This window comes from Seriola lalandi, unplaced genomic scaffold, assembly GCF_002814215.2.
Source record: "Seriola lalandi dorsalis isolate HSWRI2012SDOR001 ecotype SW California unplaced genomic scaffold, Sedor1 jcf7180002054383, whole genome shotgun sequence".
Lineage (NCBI taxonomy): Eukaryota > Metazoa > Chordata > Actinopteri > Carangiformes > Carangidae > Seriola > Seriola lalandi.
The window spans coordinates 405,215-421,718 of record NW_019524936.1 but is presented as its reverse complement, the minus strand read 5'-3'; the positions used below and the strand labels follow the sequence as shown (position 1 = coordinate 421,718).

Sequence of the window (16,504 nt, the reverse complement as noted above, 5' to 3'; positions counted from 1 at the left end):
AAAAATTTAAATTTTTTTTTTTTTTTTTTTTTTTGCCTCGCCTTTTTTTTTTCTTATTTTTGGCATAAAAAAAGGGAATATAAAAATATAAGGCCTATAGGACCTAGGACCTTTTTGGTGGAAAACACTTTGGAGCCACAGAGACATGTTTGACTCAATTCTGTGACCAGCTGTTGCAGTGATATGGGGATCTTAAGAGAGTAGGAGCTTTCAAACAATGTACAGTTTGTCAAGGTTGTGTGGCGATTGAGTCAGCTACGGACCAAGACACACCTAAAGTAGTGCCACAAAGTCCAAGGTGTATTTTAAAAGGTTGAATAACAATTATTGTCTACTATTTGAAATTGTTAAGACTTGGGTCGTAATATGGGTTGTGAAATCACTATTACGAAGTGTTTTACATGCAAAAACATCAACTGTGTCCATCATCATTCACTGGCTGCTAAAGATATATTTCTTATGAAGCAATTTCCGACAGCTGCGGTCCTGTTAATTGAGGTCAAAGGTGTAAAGTTGGATATCTGGGTAAATGAATGGAGTAATTTTTTAAACCCTGGACTTTAAGGATCTGTTAGCTCTGCCTATAAGAGTCCCAGTCAGGGTGTGACTGCCTGTTTGTGTTCCTATGGACAGTTTTACACTATAGCCCTGAATGTGTGTGCTTTTGCATGTCTGCAGATGCTTAAGTGTGTCAGTCAGTAAGATATTTTCTGTATGACTGTACAGATATACACAAGCATATTCACCCACATGCCCCAATATACAGTATTTAACACACCCTATGTGTCAGAACTGCACTGTTGAGTCTGTGTATCTACCTATAGCCTTCTATAGATGTGTGTGTCTCACACTGTCATTATTGTCAGTGTTGCCACGGCGTGCTCAGCTGCTACTCACTTCAGGCAGAGTAGACCCACTTAAACACCCAGAACTGGCCACATCATCATCTTCTGCATCCTCTTTAAATGACCTTGCACTCTTCTGTCCCCCTCTGCGTCAGCTTCAAACCTAAATGGCTCCAAATGACGCTTGCCTGCCTGCCAAACACCGCTGCACTGCCGAAGAGATGTTCTTTCCAACTGCATGCAAGCAGTCATTTTCAGTGTGAACAAAAGGTCCTTGATTCATCAAATCCTGCACCTCCTACTGCCCACTCCCCAGAGTGCAGCTGTAATTTTCACTAGCACTCCTCCAGTGTGAGGCTGGTAGAGTTTGTAGATTTTTATAGTACCTTGTGTGATTCTGTTGGGCTCTTAGGTGTGTACACAGCTGGACTCACACTCTCCAGGCAGTGACTCAAATTCACAAAACTAGCTTACTAATGAAAGGCAAAGCTTACTGTTTATATATCATGCACAAGATACTCACTGTTACATTAAAAATGTTAAGGAAAAAGACTGACCACAACAGGCATACAAAAGAGTAAATACTTGCCTGACCGATTTATCGATACGATATTGGCCCATCACACATATATTGGTATCGGCACATATATTCTCCAATATGCGCTGATATGAATACTTTTATTAAGAAGCAATAATGCAGTGGAAATGCTCAGGTCAAGTCAAGTTATAGTTAGTTTAGTTATTCAAGTTCAAGGCAAAACATAATTGCTGCTTTTTAAATAGCATTTCTCAAGTCGTCAAAAAAGCAATTTCAGTGACTAGGAGCATAAAAATGTCAGTTTCATCTCATCCCATTTCTAAATGACCTGAGAGGTCTGTTAGCTCATAACTTTCACATGCAGATAACAAAAGTTGTCAGAGTTTCACAAATGATTGACGCTTGTGAATTGTAGATATACCAGTAGTACAGGGCTCTTGCACGCTCATCCATTGTTCGCAAGTATGCAGTTTGTTCTGATAAGTGAATTATGTCGAAATGAGTGAAATTACTCATATTGCAGATTGCACTTTGCATGTTGTAACTATGGTGCAACAGGCTCCAGGTCAGCAAATGTTCAATTCCTTCCTTGGGCTGGTGTAGGGTCTGGGTTCAGAAAGTTTTGAGAAACATGATTTTTAGTGCATTTTGCATTTAGCCCACACTAGGGTCTGGAGGGATGAGTTTGGCAATATTTACCAGCTGTGACAGCGGGGATGGTATTGTTTTCATCTTGTGAGTCTGTGTATGTGGTCCTGGAAACACATCAGGAACTACCACAGAGGCAGTTTTGACAGTTTTGGTCAGACCACGCCCATCTTCGAACTTGGCCTTTATTTTTATCCCAATAACACACCTGTAAAGTTTTGCGAATGTATGTTGTATGGTTGTGACACCATCGTGGTGATAAAATCACTGCACATACAGACAGACATCTAATCCCCTGTCTCTCAGTAGTCTGACTTCTCCAGCCTGTCCGTGGCTGTCATTGCTACTGAGGAAGTAAACCAGGTCATGAATATATAACACAGTTTTAAAGAAAGCCTAAATAATTTCCCTAAACAACTGGGCACTGTAGTTTATAGCAAACATTACTCAAGCGGAAGTAAATAGCTGCAGATTTAATGAACATTTACAGCTGGAGGACAGTGTATGTAGGACCAACTCATTATAACCTACAGTGTTCATCATTAAAGAAGGTGGTTTGAGTTCAGACGTTTTAGGTCTAAGTATGATAAATGGTAATGTTGGTCTGCAGAATTAAAATTACAACTGCATCAGAGTTATGAGTGTGCTGCTTTGCCTTCATTTCTTTGATATCTACCTGCAGGGCCAGCACCTCATCGTATCGTAATATATCGTTTTCCCTCATTTCTTCAGCTTCACTTTGGCTTGTATTGTCAGACCCAAGATCGAACAGTGCCCCACATCCCTCTGCATCTGGCAATAGGTCACATTCGCAGATTACTTCTATCCCAAACATTGGTGATGAAGTTGAGTGACCAGCCTATCTTTTCTCTCCCTCTCTAACTTTCTCTCCCTCCTCAGGGTGCTCTCCTCTGTACTTTGGCATTTGGCTGCTGCCGTCTGTCTCAGTAAAAACCATCAGCTGTGAAATTGAGAATAATCATGTGGAACGAGATTGGGATGGGAGCAGCTTGAGCTCCAGCCCTTCACTGTCAATGGACTTGTGGCTCCTGCTGATAAAGTCCACCAAGGATTGAACAATCAACCACAAAACATTTTTTTTTTTGTTGACATGAGGAATATTGCTTTTTGTCAACGGCATGACCTATCAAAGATTTTTCTACAAGACTCATCATTCTGTGTTTTTATGTGAGGGTACAACAATTCCTCCAACTTAAACGACCATACATCGCCTGTTCGTATCCTCGGATGCGACTCATATGAGCGTACAAACGGTAGCCGTACCAGACCTTCATCGTCATGGTTACAATAATAAACTCACAGTTAAGGTTGGAGAACTGTCATGGTTAAAAGCATTTCACACTGGAAACTTACAATGGTCTAATTGAAAGTATTGTGTTATGCTGATCTTCCTCCTAACATGGACTTCGTTGCTCTTTTTTCAACACGACCTGACCTCGCTTGCTCCCATCATAATTACTACAGATGCTTGCACAGATAACTGATGGGCCTGTTTTTTACAGGGGGACAGTCAGTCAGGGTGGTAAATGACTAATAATTAAGTTGTGTTATCCTAAAATAGGGATATCTTGTTGGTACCTCCAAATACTATTCAGCTGCGACAGGGTGTGGCATCCCTAATGTGTCAAATGATTAATTTACTGGAAATATTCAGGATTGACTAATGGCTCCTGGACTAATGGACAGTCAACTGGCACACCTCTTATTTGAAGAGCCTCTGGACAATTGGCAAGATGAAACGCAAAGAAATCAGAAAATCAGCTGAAACCACATGGCTACAACAGAAATATATTATTGTAGGTGTAACATGTAAAAAAATAAGATGGTGTGGTAATCTCATTATTTGGGCTGCACGTAGTCACAGAGAAACATCCTTGTATCCTATGTATATAATTTGAAATATTTTCCAACATTGCAATGATATAATTTTTTATAAAAGAGATGTCAAGTGTTAATTTGTTAAGTGAAATGTCACTGTAGAAATAATGTGGTAGGGATATTATACAAGGCTTGAAATGATCATCTAACTGAATGCTCAAAATTAAAACACTTTTTACTAAAGTTATACAATACTAAGAGTAGACTGTCAAGTTTAATCATCAAACATAGCCTCTTTATTTTGTGTCTGCAATAACCGTATTTTTACTTCCTGAATAATGAAAAATTAAAATTAGAGAGGAGACTATATGAAGGTCACAGGTTATTAGCACTGAATAAAATCACATTGTTTCCACAATCACACATCAAGTGTTGCTTGAGAGCTGCTTCAGAGATAAAATCATATAATTCAATACAAATGAGGCTTAAAAATAGAATCATTTTGTAATCAATTGCTGATTTTTTCCTCCACTTTTTCTCTTTTTCACAATACCGTTAGTTTGAAGCAGCTAGCGCCTTTCAGAAAATATATATAACATTAAAACATGGTCAGTCCTACTTAAGATACTTTATGAGGGTATTTTTCAGTGTTCAGCTGTGTGACTGTCGGATTTCCCCGAGGATGGGCTACATTCAGGACGATGTCAGAAGAACACTAGTGCATCAGAAATACTTCAGCATATTTGAGATGTTTACCTCTTTTGCAGTAAATTGCTTTTCTACACATATGGCTGATAGCAGGGTTATTTCTCAGCCTCTTAAAGGTGCAGATGGAGTGTACCACCTGCTCTGTGGCATCTAGGACCACAGGTCTTAAATCAGTGTCCACCAATAGCATTGGCCTGCTAAGCTCCTCTCACCATTGAAACCGCAGTCTTTTGTTTCACAGGTTTCATTTCACTAATTTAACATCTTCATTAAAAATCATTTAATGTAATGTTGTTTTCAGACATAATGTACTTGTAACTTGATTATATGGTTATTTGGTTAAAATCTGAATCAAGTTTTAACCTGAAAGATATGGATTGTCGTACCTACATTATGCATTTGCTTTTGAACAGTAGGGATGTTTTCTCAATTAATCATTTCATCCATAGAACTGTAGAAAATTGTGAAAATCACTATTGCAGTTTTGCAGAGCCTTGGATGTCTTCAATTTTTTTTAAATCTCAGACCAACAATCTAAAACCCAAAGATATTTAATATAAAGTCATGTAAAAGCAGAAAATTCTCATATTTTGGAGAAGCCATAAAATGTTTGGCATTTTTATCAGTTACACAAATAGCCGCAGATTAATTTTGTGAGTCTGTTGGACAGTCCTTTTCATTTCATTCAGTATATACAAAGAAGAGTGATGTAAAATGTGGGCAAAAGAAAGACTGTGGTCATGTGTTCACCACAGTTCGCCACAGCAGCCATTTTCTGCACAGGATTTTATCGTTGCACCCCCTGCCTGTGTTGTTAACACACATTCTCTCTGCCGACAGTAGCAGGAGAAAATGACGATTAAGATGAGAAAATGACGATTTAAGATGAGAAATGTTTAGACAAAACACTTCTGTTTTCTTTCTGTGCATTTATCATCAATAATGATTTGAAATGGACTGGGTGAAATTATAAATCACGGTCACCCTCACTGGAAGCTTCCACCGGTAAATTGCATGTGCAGTGTACACCTTATCACAACAGACTGCTCTCAGATTGCTCTTCCCAAACACCCCACACCCCTCCACCTTCCTCTGCGCTTGCCTCTCCCTAGACACACTGAAATGGATTTCTGCTTAAGTCTCCCATCAAAGATGTAATGGCTCTCGGGCTGTGTCATTACAAGTCAGATGACAGTCTCCTTCACACAGTGGCAGCTTAAACCTGCCTCTGGACTGATAACTGTGATCTTTATTTGGCTGCTTAGAGGTGAAGACAGGGCAAAGCCTTCTCCCCGACTCTCTCCTGATCCCCCCTCCCAACACACTGCTGTCAGCTGGAGCCCAGGGTGGAAAAACAATCCTTCAAGGTACCATGAAAATGTCAAAATGCCCACAAAAAAGATCAATAGAAGACATGTAATGAGACAACACAAGCTGGTCAATACGAGGCTATAATAAAATGAAAACTGAAGAGAGACAGGCTGCCTGTCTATAATACATAGTCAAATGTTTAGTTACACCTACAGTAAGTAATTTTCTCAGCTCATATATCATTACACTGACAGTATGAATCATCTTCCCTGAGGTTGGATCGTCAGCGTCCCTGTTGGGAAAAACATTTGTGTAAGATGTTGGGCTTGTGTGAAGGATTTAGAATCTACCTGGAGATAAAACAACATTAATATTGGCTGTAAGGAAAAATATACTGAAATGCAGGGATCCTTGCAAAGTACAAATTTAACACAAAAAAATCCCATTCTTTCCTCTCCCTCACACAAGCAAGCTCTTGTGTGTGTGTGTGTGTGTGTGTATATATATCAAAAAAAAGGGCCTCCTGTCATTATGTCATGTAATATCAACGCACAAGGTGCTAAAATATACACTATATGCATAGCACAGAGAGTCCTTGATTTCTCTGTCTCCCCTCCGTTTGGGAAAGCAAACATGAAGTTGCCTGTCAAATGCCAGTCACATGCAGCTACCACAATTTTCCAAAATGCTGTTGGCTGGTGAATTAAGCAGCATGTATCACACTTAGCTGCATTTATGAACACAAACATACATTAGAAAGAAACGTTTTTGTTGATTTTATATCTTCATGCCCATGCAGAATCCTTCATCTGCAAAAAAGCATGTTGTATGTAACACAGCAGCACTAATGCACACTTCCTCTTTGAGTCCTTGTCATATGGACAGAGAAATGGACCGACACCTTATGGGCTGTGTGGGAAGTTGAATTTTTGTGCGGTCCATTACCTCTCCGTTCCTCTGTGACTGGATTGCAGGTACAGATTCAACACAGCAGGCAGCAGTGCAAAAATGTTTCTCTTTGTGTGTGTATGTGTGTGGTGCATATAGATGTGTACACCCACATACCTGTGTGTGTGTGTGTGTGTGTGTGTGTGTGTGTGTGTGTGTGTGTGTTGTTTGTGCAAGTACGTACACCTGTGTGTGCAGTTGTTAGGATGCATGGATCTGTCATTCCCGCAAAGAAAATGTCCTTTATAATGGACGTGAACAGAATTCCTCAGAAACAGCATTCTTATATGGTTCCACTCCATTTTTCTGTAAGAGTAACCCTGCTAAACAATTTCCTGAGAGAAATCCTGGAAGCTTAAGGCTTTACAGTAAAACTCTACTGATTTAAATGTGATTTAAATTGTTACTACTAATATTGTTTTCAAATTTAACAGTTTACATCAACATTTTACTTTCAACATTTTTACCAAATCCCTTGCTTTTTTCGGGCTGAGAATTGTGGTGAATCTCATGATTCAATTCTGTGTCATGATTCAATTCCGAATTGATTCGTAATTCAAAACCAAATTTTAATTTGGTGAATACAAAAGGGAGGCACTATTTTTCATGCTCTTAATCTAATATGAAAAATAACTGGGAGGTAGCTATGCTGTAATTTTAGTACCAGTGAAACTCAATGTTACCTGCAGTCACTCGACCAGATTTGTTGAAGTTTTATAACGTGTTGCAGTGTGTGTTGGTTGGTTGGTTACTTTGCTAGTCCTGGAGGTCAGTGCTCCGCTCCACTAAAGTTCGTTTTTGGCTGATGGCACACCAAGTATCCACAAAATATTTCACCTTCATACTGCAAAGCATCTGATTAAGTTATTGTATCCAAAATGCTACAACTACAAGATAACTGTGTATAAAAAGGTGTGTAGTGAGTGCACAGAATACACCTGCTGGATGCTGCAATGTGAACTGAGGAGAATCTTGATTCTTCTCATACTGTCTGTCTACATCTATGATCTGCTTCACCAGAGTGAGTGCCCCCTCCTACAGAAGTAAGGAGGGGGCACCTTGACAGTGTGTTCATGCAGATGAGTTTTCTCCTGTTGAATATTTCCCACCTATTGCATATTCCATGTGCCATCATGTCCAGAGGGAACAATCTGTGTGTGTGTGTGTGTGTGTGTGTGTGTGTGTGTGTGTGTGTGTGTGTGTGTGTGTGTGTGTGCGTGCGTGCGTGCATGCGTGTGTGTGTTGCTGCAGTGTAAAGTGGGATGGTTACTAGAGAGCTGGCAGACACCATCCTACAAAACAGCATTGTTGTTACTGTTTGTTTTAGAAACAACTAATTATGCTGAAGTTTTGATACAGTTGGTACAGTTATCATTTATATTGACATACATATCAGGACAACCTCATTTATCTATATATAGATAAATACTGCAGGCTAATGGTGTTAATGAAAAAATGTATTTAATTTCCTTCAGACATAGTGAAAAAAAATAGTCCTTATGCCCTACAGTTAAACTAGATTCAGTCACACAGTACAGTTGACAAAATTGGAAACCTTTTTTTTTTTTTGCAAAGGAAAGGTGCAAACCATTGCCATCCTCCCTGTTTTTTACATCACATAACATTACTTTTCACCCGATTTGTCGTGCAGCCTCTTATTCTGTAATAATTTTGCTTTGTTCTTCCATTAAATGGTGTGTTGTATTCTCTCAAATGGCCATTACTGCTGAACACAAAAACCAGTCAAGCAGGCCAAATTAAATGGTTGTTAATTGATGCAGCCATTATAGCATGGCTCTGCTGCTTGTATAATGCCGTCTGTTTCAATCACAGCTGAATCACAGGGTACTGATGGTGAAGCCCTTGGACTGTTCTGTCCACTAATACGTTATGATCATGGGTCATCTGACTAAAATGACTTGCAGAATCTTTATGTCAACATTTTCAATTTTAGCTCACAGTGACACAAGGGTCTCATTTGTTAACAAAGCTTGATAATAAATGTTGCTGATATTTTCCATCTTCTTGCTGCCTCTGTGTGTGAGAGGACATGCTTTGAGTATAATATGAATTAACAAAGCAACATCAAGAAATGTTTTTCTGCTACTGTGCGATTTGCTATGGAGCTTTTCACTCAGGGGAGAGATAACACTGTGCTACTCTGGCTTCTTTAATGATATGAAATTACAACTGGACTACAGCACGTTGAATTAATTTTTATATTTCTGCATGTGTGTAGAGACTGGAGAATTGTTCTCATGAATTCCTTTTTTACATTTGGTCACACTTAGTCCTATGTCTGTTTTATTCTTCCCTCCCTTCAGCTCTACAGAATGTTTTAACATTTTTCAGTTTACTGTCTTCATTTTACAGCTTGAAGCTTTGCTGTTTTGGTTTTCATTAATGTTGTTTCCAGATGCAGGCCGCTGTTTTTTTGTTTTTTTGTTTAAGCTCTAAAACCCACTGTATATTATTCACAGAGCACCAAAGAATTGTTTTGTGTGATTATATGTAATTATTGCCAATAAGATCAATTCAATAATGTTGTAAATAATTACCTCTTCATTTCACTGAGACATGGGCTCATGGCCAAGTTTCTCAAGACAGTAGTTTTAAAGGTGATACCCATAGTGATTGTTAACATCAACTTCACTCACTAGTTGATGATTAACTGTGTCATGTGTAGTTGGTGTATTTATTAATCAGTAGCAGTTTTAGCCAGTTGGTCCTATAATCACCTTGTGCTCAAATTACTTACTTCATCTACAATTAAACATCATAATGTCAGTATTATTTGGATAAAACAGAAAAAATCTTTTCTTCTAGAGGCAGATATGATTTTGATTCTAACTGATTTAACTGACTGGTTTATTTGTCAGAAAAGCTATCCAGGTGCTTCTTCTTGCCCTACCACCATAAGGAGCCAGCAAGATAATTCAGGCAATTAAACCCATTTTACCTGGGGAGTACAGCTAATTAAAAGTCAATCCAATTTAGCCTGTTAGGTTTCCAATAGGAGTCAGCACAGATAAGAACTCGCAGGATGGATGATTAGGGGAAATGGAGCGAGAAAGAGCAGTGATCGTATCAGCAGTCATCTGTCAACGATGAGATGATTTGCTCCTGAAATAAAACACCATTGAATTTCTTTACCATGTGATTAGATACCTCAGCGATTCTCACTGCAGTGAAAAATAATTTAAGTTTGTTTGGGTAATTACTAATGCAGGTAGCCAAGAATCAACATACTAAACCATACAACTTTTATTGCATAACCAAACTTAGACATCGGAAGCAGTGGCCTAGTATTATTTCTGTTGTCTACTGCTGCAGGTTTGATTTGCAAAGTGACCGTGTATTGTTTTATTTTTACTTTTTGGAAGTTAATCAAGACATATAACTTTTGCAATAATAGATGAGATGATAAGCAACAGTTCTTCTCTATGAACCACAGGTGCCAGTTTCAGTATGGAGAATCATACTATGAGGTGACCATATTGTAAGATTTACAGTTACATTACTTTGTCACTTGCTTAAATAGCCAGTCAGAGCATGTGTGTGTGGTAGGTGTGTGTATGTTATCTATATATAGTATGTTTGGTGAAACCCAGTGAAGTTAACGATTTACGTTGGTACATTTGTTCTTCAGGCTCTGAGCTTCAGCTCAACGAACAAGTGCCAAGTCTCAGCTTTAAATTGAGTATTTCACTTGGTTGTTTGATTATCTGTTATGAAGGGATTGTTGAACTAATAAACTGATCAGCTTGTTGTTATGTGTTGATGTGAGCTGCAACAATTGGATGATTAATTGTTTCATTAATCAACAGAAAATTAATTGGCTACTATTTTGATTATGGAGTAATCATTTAAATAATTAAAGTAAAAATCTGAAACATTCCTTTGGGCAAGCTTTGTTCAATATGAGGATGTGCTGCTTTTGTCTGTTTTATCTCATTTAAAATTTAATGTTTTACTTCTGGACTGTTGGACAAAACAAGACATTTGGAAAGACCACCTTGGATTTTAGGAAAATTGGCTTTTTTTTTCTTGCGTTTTTTTTTTTTTTTTTTTTTTTTTTTTTTTTTTTTTTTACATTTTATAGACCAAATTGTTCTATATTGATATTTTATTGATTGATTAATCAGTAGATTAATCTTTTAATGAAAATACTCGTCAGTCGCAACCCTAATGTGGTTGCTATGGCTTTTGTGCAGTAGGATTTATATTCCTGCATTTTGGGCATCGCTGGGAGAAAAACACTCACCAGCTATGTTGTGAACAATCATATATTTTAAGTATCTCCTGTTGTTCATGCTTTGCTCACTCTATGGCACCCATATGAAAAATGGAAAAAAAATGGAAATGAAAAATACAATAGCAACACAGGGGTCTCACTGACATCTCCGCACAATGTATATTTATCAACTGATGGGCTAGACATGGCCTAGACAAATGACATGGAAAAGCACCCTGAACACATCTCTTAGTCATCCGCATTAGTCATCCCTGCCTCCATGTTTCCCTCCTCCCACCTCCTGCTATCACTCCACATGGAAAGCATACGTTTCCCCTCCAGATGGAAGGATTTTCTGCCTGGCATGCCATGATTTTGCATAAACATATTTAGCATTTTGCTGAAGTTCTTAAAACAGTGGGAATGTAACTTGGTGCCAAAGATTTAAAAAAAAAAAACAAAAAAAAAATGGAGAAACAGACTGAGATAAGGTGCATGTCTTTGTGATTGAGACGTCACGAGTCCTTGCTTCAGCCTGCACTATCAGTGCCATGCAATTACTGATCTGAGAGCTATCAGGAGCACGAAGCTCAAAGGGAAAACAGGCAGAAAGTAGCTTTACCATGCTCGCCCTTAAGGTCCTTTTGTAAATGTAAAGATGTGTTCACACACATGTGTTTGTGCCAGGAGAGTTGAATAGTCTCTTGTTCATATTCTTCAAATAGCTGCAGGGGTTATTTTCTATGCCAAGTTTGTATCCAAGGTTGTTTTCAGAATTTATAAAAAGAAATGCAATAATGGACCCAACAACCCACTACCTTGACAGTTTGATGTGGCAAGCTGGCATTTGCAGCAGCTGTAAATTGGAAATCTAAGTAAAAGGTGGAACAATTATTTAATGAGATAAATTTGTAGGAGATAAAGTTGTTTAGACAGACAGCAGGTAGAGCTTTAAATAATGACCTCTCCAGAAATATCACTTGAAACTGTTTTCACGCAGCCCCAGAAGATAGTTACTCACTATTAAAAGTCTGTCAGATGTAAGGAATAGCTCCACCAGACCACTGGACTGTCTGGTTTGTCTATATATATATACAACCTGCTGTTAGTTAACATGCCTTGAAGGTCAAAATGTTTCCTCATCAAATTTTGGTGAGCTTGCAATGTGCAGTTTCCTGCCTACCTCTACTTTTCTTTCGTCAAGAAAACCCTGTCCCTTTAAAACTTAACAAGATCCAAGTGTAGAGAACTTGCCACGCTCTTAATTTCAGACTTCAAAAACATCATGTAGCTCTCTCTGTATAGGAATCAAAGATAAAAAATACAATACTGCCAGGATGGGCAGAGAAAACTAACTGAACTGGTCACAGACAATAGACACTGAGCTAATTAGATAACTCTTAAGAGGTTGAACTGACTACAGAGGAAGTAACTTGAACAGAAACATTAGAGATTTGTACTAATTTGGTAAGTGAGTCAGCTACACTCACACAGAACAGTTAGTAAAACAAATGTTCTTGGCCCCAAGGCTGAGCAAATAAACCAAATATGACGAAGAATAACTCACATTGAAGTTTCTAGGCTTTGAATTTCACCTTCAACATATGTGTATATAATTTAAATATGAACAATCACAGAGGACCTATGGGTTAGAGCAAAATCTAACATAAAAACCATCTTAAAGTAGAGAAGGAAATATAATAGCTTGATTTTCACCAACATATACCACATGCTGCATGGATTCACACATTTTGTTGGCATCACTTAGCCATGATAATTCTTGCAATAAGCTCCCATTTGTTGAATGTATCTAAAACTATTAAAGAGAATTTGGGTCAAGTCTTGTTTTGAGCGTGGAAGGAAGGAAGAGGAGGATTACAGCTGACTGCAGGCCGATCCCTTCAACAGCCCACATCTCCCTGTCAGAGAAACAGCACAGTTGTTCCAACTAATCCATCTCATTGTAATCAGCATTCTCGCCATATTTGTATGTCCCTCAACCTGTTTATAAGATCTCTGAAACAAGCCATAATCAGTCAGTTTAAAGCATATGCTGACATACAGTATGTTAGGTGAAATACACTTACAAGCACTTCTAAAGTTTAATAATTAATCATTTGCTAAATAAACCAGTTTTTGAGGACCAAATTCGACAGATCACCTTTGTGAGTTTTCATCGCTTACAACATTTGGGGAAAGGCAGGCTAGTTGCTTCCCTCTGTTTCCAGCCTTTGTGCAAAGCTAATCTAACCGACTGTAACCTGGTATTTACCAGACGTGAGAATGATATTGAGCAAATAAGCATATTTCCCTAAATCTCAAACTATTCCTAACCTGACCACATTACATTAAATTGTATTTTGAGGAAAATACCGAATGAATTGTTTGATTCACCAGGTGTAAATACAAAGTCTTGGTTTGAATGCTGTATGATTATTGCTTTTTTCCTCTTGCATTTGACTATATACACTGATTCCAGTACACTACAGTCATTCGTGCTCAGGTCACATTTGCTTTGGTCCCCACAGCAGCCTTAGGGCTCTCCCAGATGGCCGATGACAGATGCCCACAATTGCTGTTGCCCTTGGTTGGAGTGCAGTCTCTCCCTCCAGAAAAAAAAAAAAACTGTCCTTCCTTAGTTCCCCCCAACGTCCCAGTTTTCCCATTTGTCCTACCCTGATTTTTGCTCATAGTTTACTTTATCATCTTCTGTCTATGTTGTGTATCGGTCAGTCTACCTACTGCCTTTAGTTTACGTATAGACTATAAAGAAATCACAGAGTTTGATTGAGCACCTCTGTCCCATTTAGGTTTTTCTAACATCCTCTCCTCTTGCAACATTCTTCATCCTTGGCTTCATCCCATGTCCTCTGCTTCTTTCTTCTTCTTTTTTTTTTATCCCTGAGCTGAATGCTTACCAAGGGTTTTAGTCCACTCTTTTATCCTTCATGTCCTGTCACTGGGTAAAAAATAGAGACTGAATGAATATGAAATGCAATGAAATAATACCTCCTAAGTAATAACTCTGCATTTCAATAAATGGCCATACCACTGTTTAAGCTTTTGAACATGCATTACTTGCCCAGAAAGAATTTGGGGGAATTTTAATCCATTCTTGTAATAGTCAACAGTAGAGAGGAGACAGGAAGTGGGGGGAGAGAGACATAAGGGAATGGCATGAAATAAAGATCCCCAGCACAACTCAAACTGGGGGTATACAATAACAGTTCATTTTCATTACCTGTAAACCCTTAGGCCACCAAGGCACTTCCTTATTTGCATAAAGCCACTAGCTTCCATTAATTGATTTATATTCAATTATGGTGTCAAAATAACCAATATTTGAAACTTGAAACACAGTGAACATCATGTCTGCTTTTATTGTTGTCAAAGTTGTGTCATATTGGTCTGGAAGTTATAAATACAACTGCACCTACAACTACATTACCATGTAATGATGATGAAGCTTTGACAAAAATATAAACCGACAATAATTGACACTGTGATGAAATACTCGCAAGTTTCAAATCTCTTGATTTTCAGGCCATAAAAAATGGTGAAGAGTGATATAGTGTATGATGTTTTGTAATATATGAGCTATAAAATGCATTAGCATGGTGTGGTAACAACACCATGATGAAAAATAGAAGTTCTCTGATACAGATAAAGTTGTCCAGGGCAAATTCTGGTGTGTGTGTTTTTCTGCCTCCTTATGACAGGAAATTCAGTCCGTCCCTCTGGCCCTCAGTTTCAGTGACTCCACCTGGGTGAAGGAGATTACATTTTGTCAGTCCTGACTGTGGCTTACCTCAGCAGTGTTTATGTGGAGCACAATACTATCGTGAATGTGAATGTGTCAAGGTTTTTGCTGAAAGGAGATTAAGTGCAAGGACGGGGATTTATTTTAAATGAGCATGGCAACTGGGTTTCTCCGATTATGAAACAATTTGTGCCAAAATGTGACCTATGTTCAGATATATTTTGATTGCTTCTAGTTTCATAAAGTAATGACATTTAAGAAAACGGGTAACATTACAATGATTGAATAGATGCCATTTTGTAAAGTGCTGTATTATGTTAAAATAATTGTGTGGATTGAATGATTGTAGCTGCAACTGAAGATTATTTTCATTGTTGATTTATCTGCCGGTCCGTTTTTCAATTAATTGATTGTTTTGTATACACAATGCCAGAAAATAATTTTCTTAATTTACCAAACACCAAGCTGACAACTTAAAATGTCATATTTTGTCTGAGCAACAGTCCAAAATCCAGATATTCAGTTTACTGCCATATGACAAAAAAAGCATCAAATCCTCACATCTGACTAAAACAATTAATCATAAAAAATTGTTGTAGCTTAATTATCTGTCAATTGCCTTATCAATCAATTGACTAATAGTTGCAGCCTTAGTTGATTATTGTTTGATTGTAATTATGATTGATTCTGCTAATTGCAGTCTACCATTGTAAAGAATCTATGGGATTGTAATCTGATTTTTTTTTTTTTAAAAAAACAAAATTTTACACTGTATTAAATACACATCAATAACTAACAACAGGTTCCTAAACGTTACACTACAGTGTGCAGCATTGCCATGAAGCCATAGCTATCTTACTCACACACAAGTTGCCACTCAGAAACTCCTCTTATTTTGACCAATCTTTATTCCCCTGCTAAGAGCAGGGTCTTACCTTTTTAGATGAGGCTTCAGCAGGCAGATGCTTCTCCAAGGTAAAGGTCAAGGTCAAGGCAAAGGTCAAGGAGGGACATGTCCTACCACCCACTGTTCTTTTGTAAAATGTTGACATACACTTTTTGCACGGTCACTGCTGGCACAAAGACATCACACACAACTGTTCATAGACAGAACGACAGCTGCCTCATCTACATTGTATAGAGGCCTGTCAAAGAGATCAAAGAGATAGACATAGAGGAGTATGACTTCACCATAACGTACTGTAGCTGTTCACAGTGATGGGACTGACCACAGGGGGGTCAGTGCTTGATGGTCTGTCTAGGTACAGTAGATGTGTGTGTCTTTGATTGACTGGTGGCACTGTGGCCTGTACATTCAGGTTAAATGAATCAGAAACTACTCTGAATTTAGGGTGTGAGTGTATTTGTCTGTTGTTGGCGTTTGACTCAATGCAAAATCCCCTTGTGACTGTAACCAGCAATAAGCAAATATTGAGACTGGGTGGCTGAGAATTTTGATGTCCCAGAATGGCCTTAAGAGATTCGTCTTATTACCTCTAGCTGGTGTTAGGAAAACAACAACAATTCCCTTGTTCAAGATTATTTTGTCTGTACTGCTTATGCTATTGCTCTACTGAGTGCAGTTGCTTATCCTGCAACAATGGATGCTTTAGATTTTAGTTCCCTGGTGACAGAAATGGTGGTATCTATTTTTTTTTTCATTGAATCACAGT

At 38.2% G+C, this 16,504-nt stretch overlaps 1 protein-coding gene across 1 annotated transcript in view; it reads left to right on the top strand.

Annotated features, from left to right (window-relative positions):
• Positions 1–16,504, top strand: part of LOC111657091 (zinc finger protein 385C-like) — a 75,280-nt gene that overhangs the window by 742 nt on the left and 58,034 nt on the right. The gene's annotated exons all lie outside the window — the stretch shown is intronic.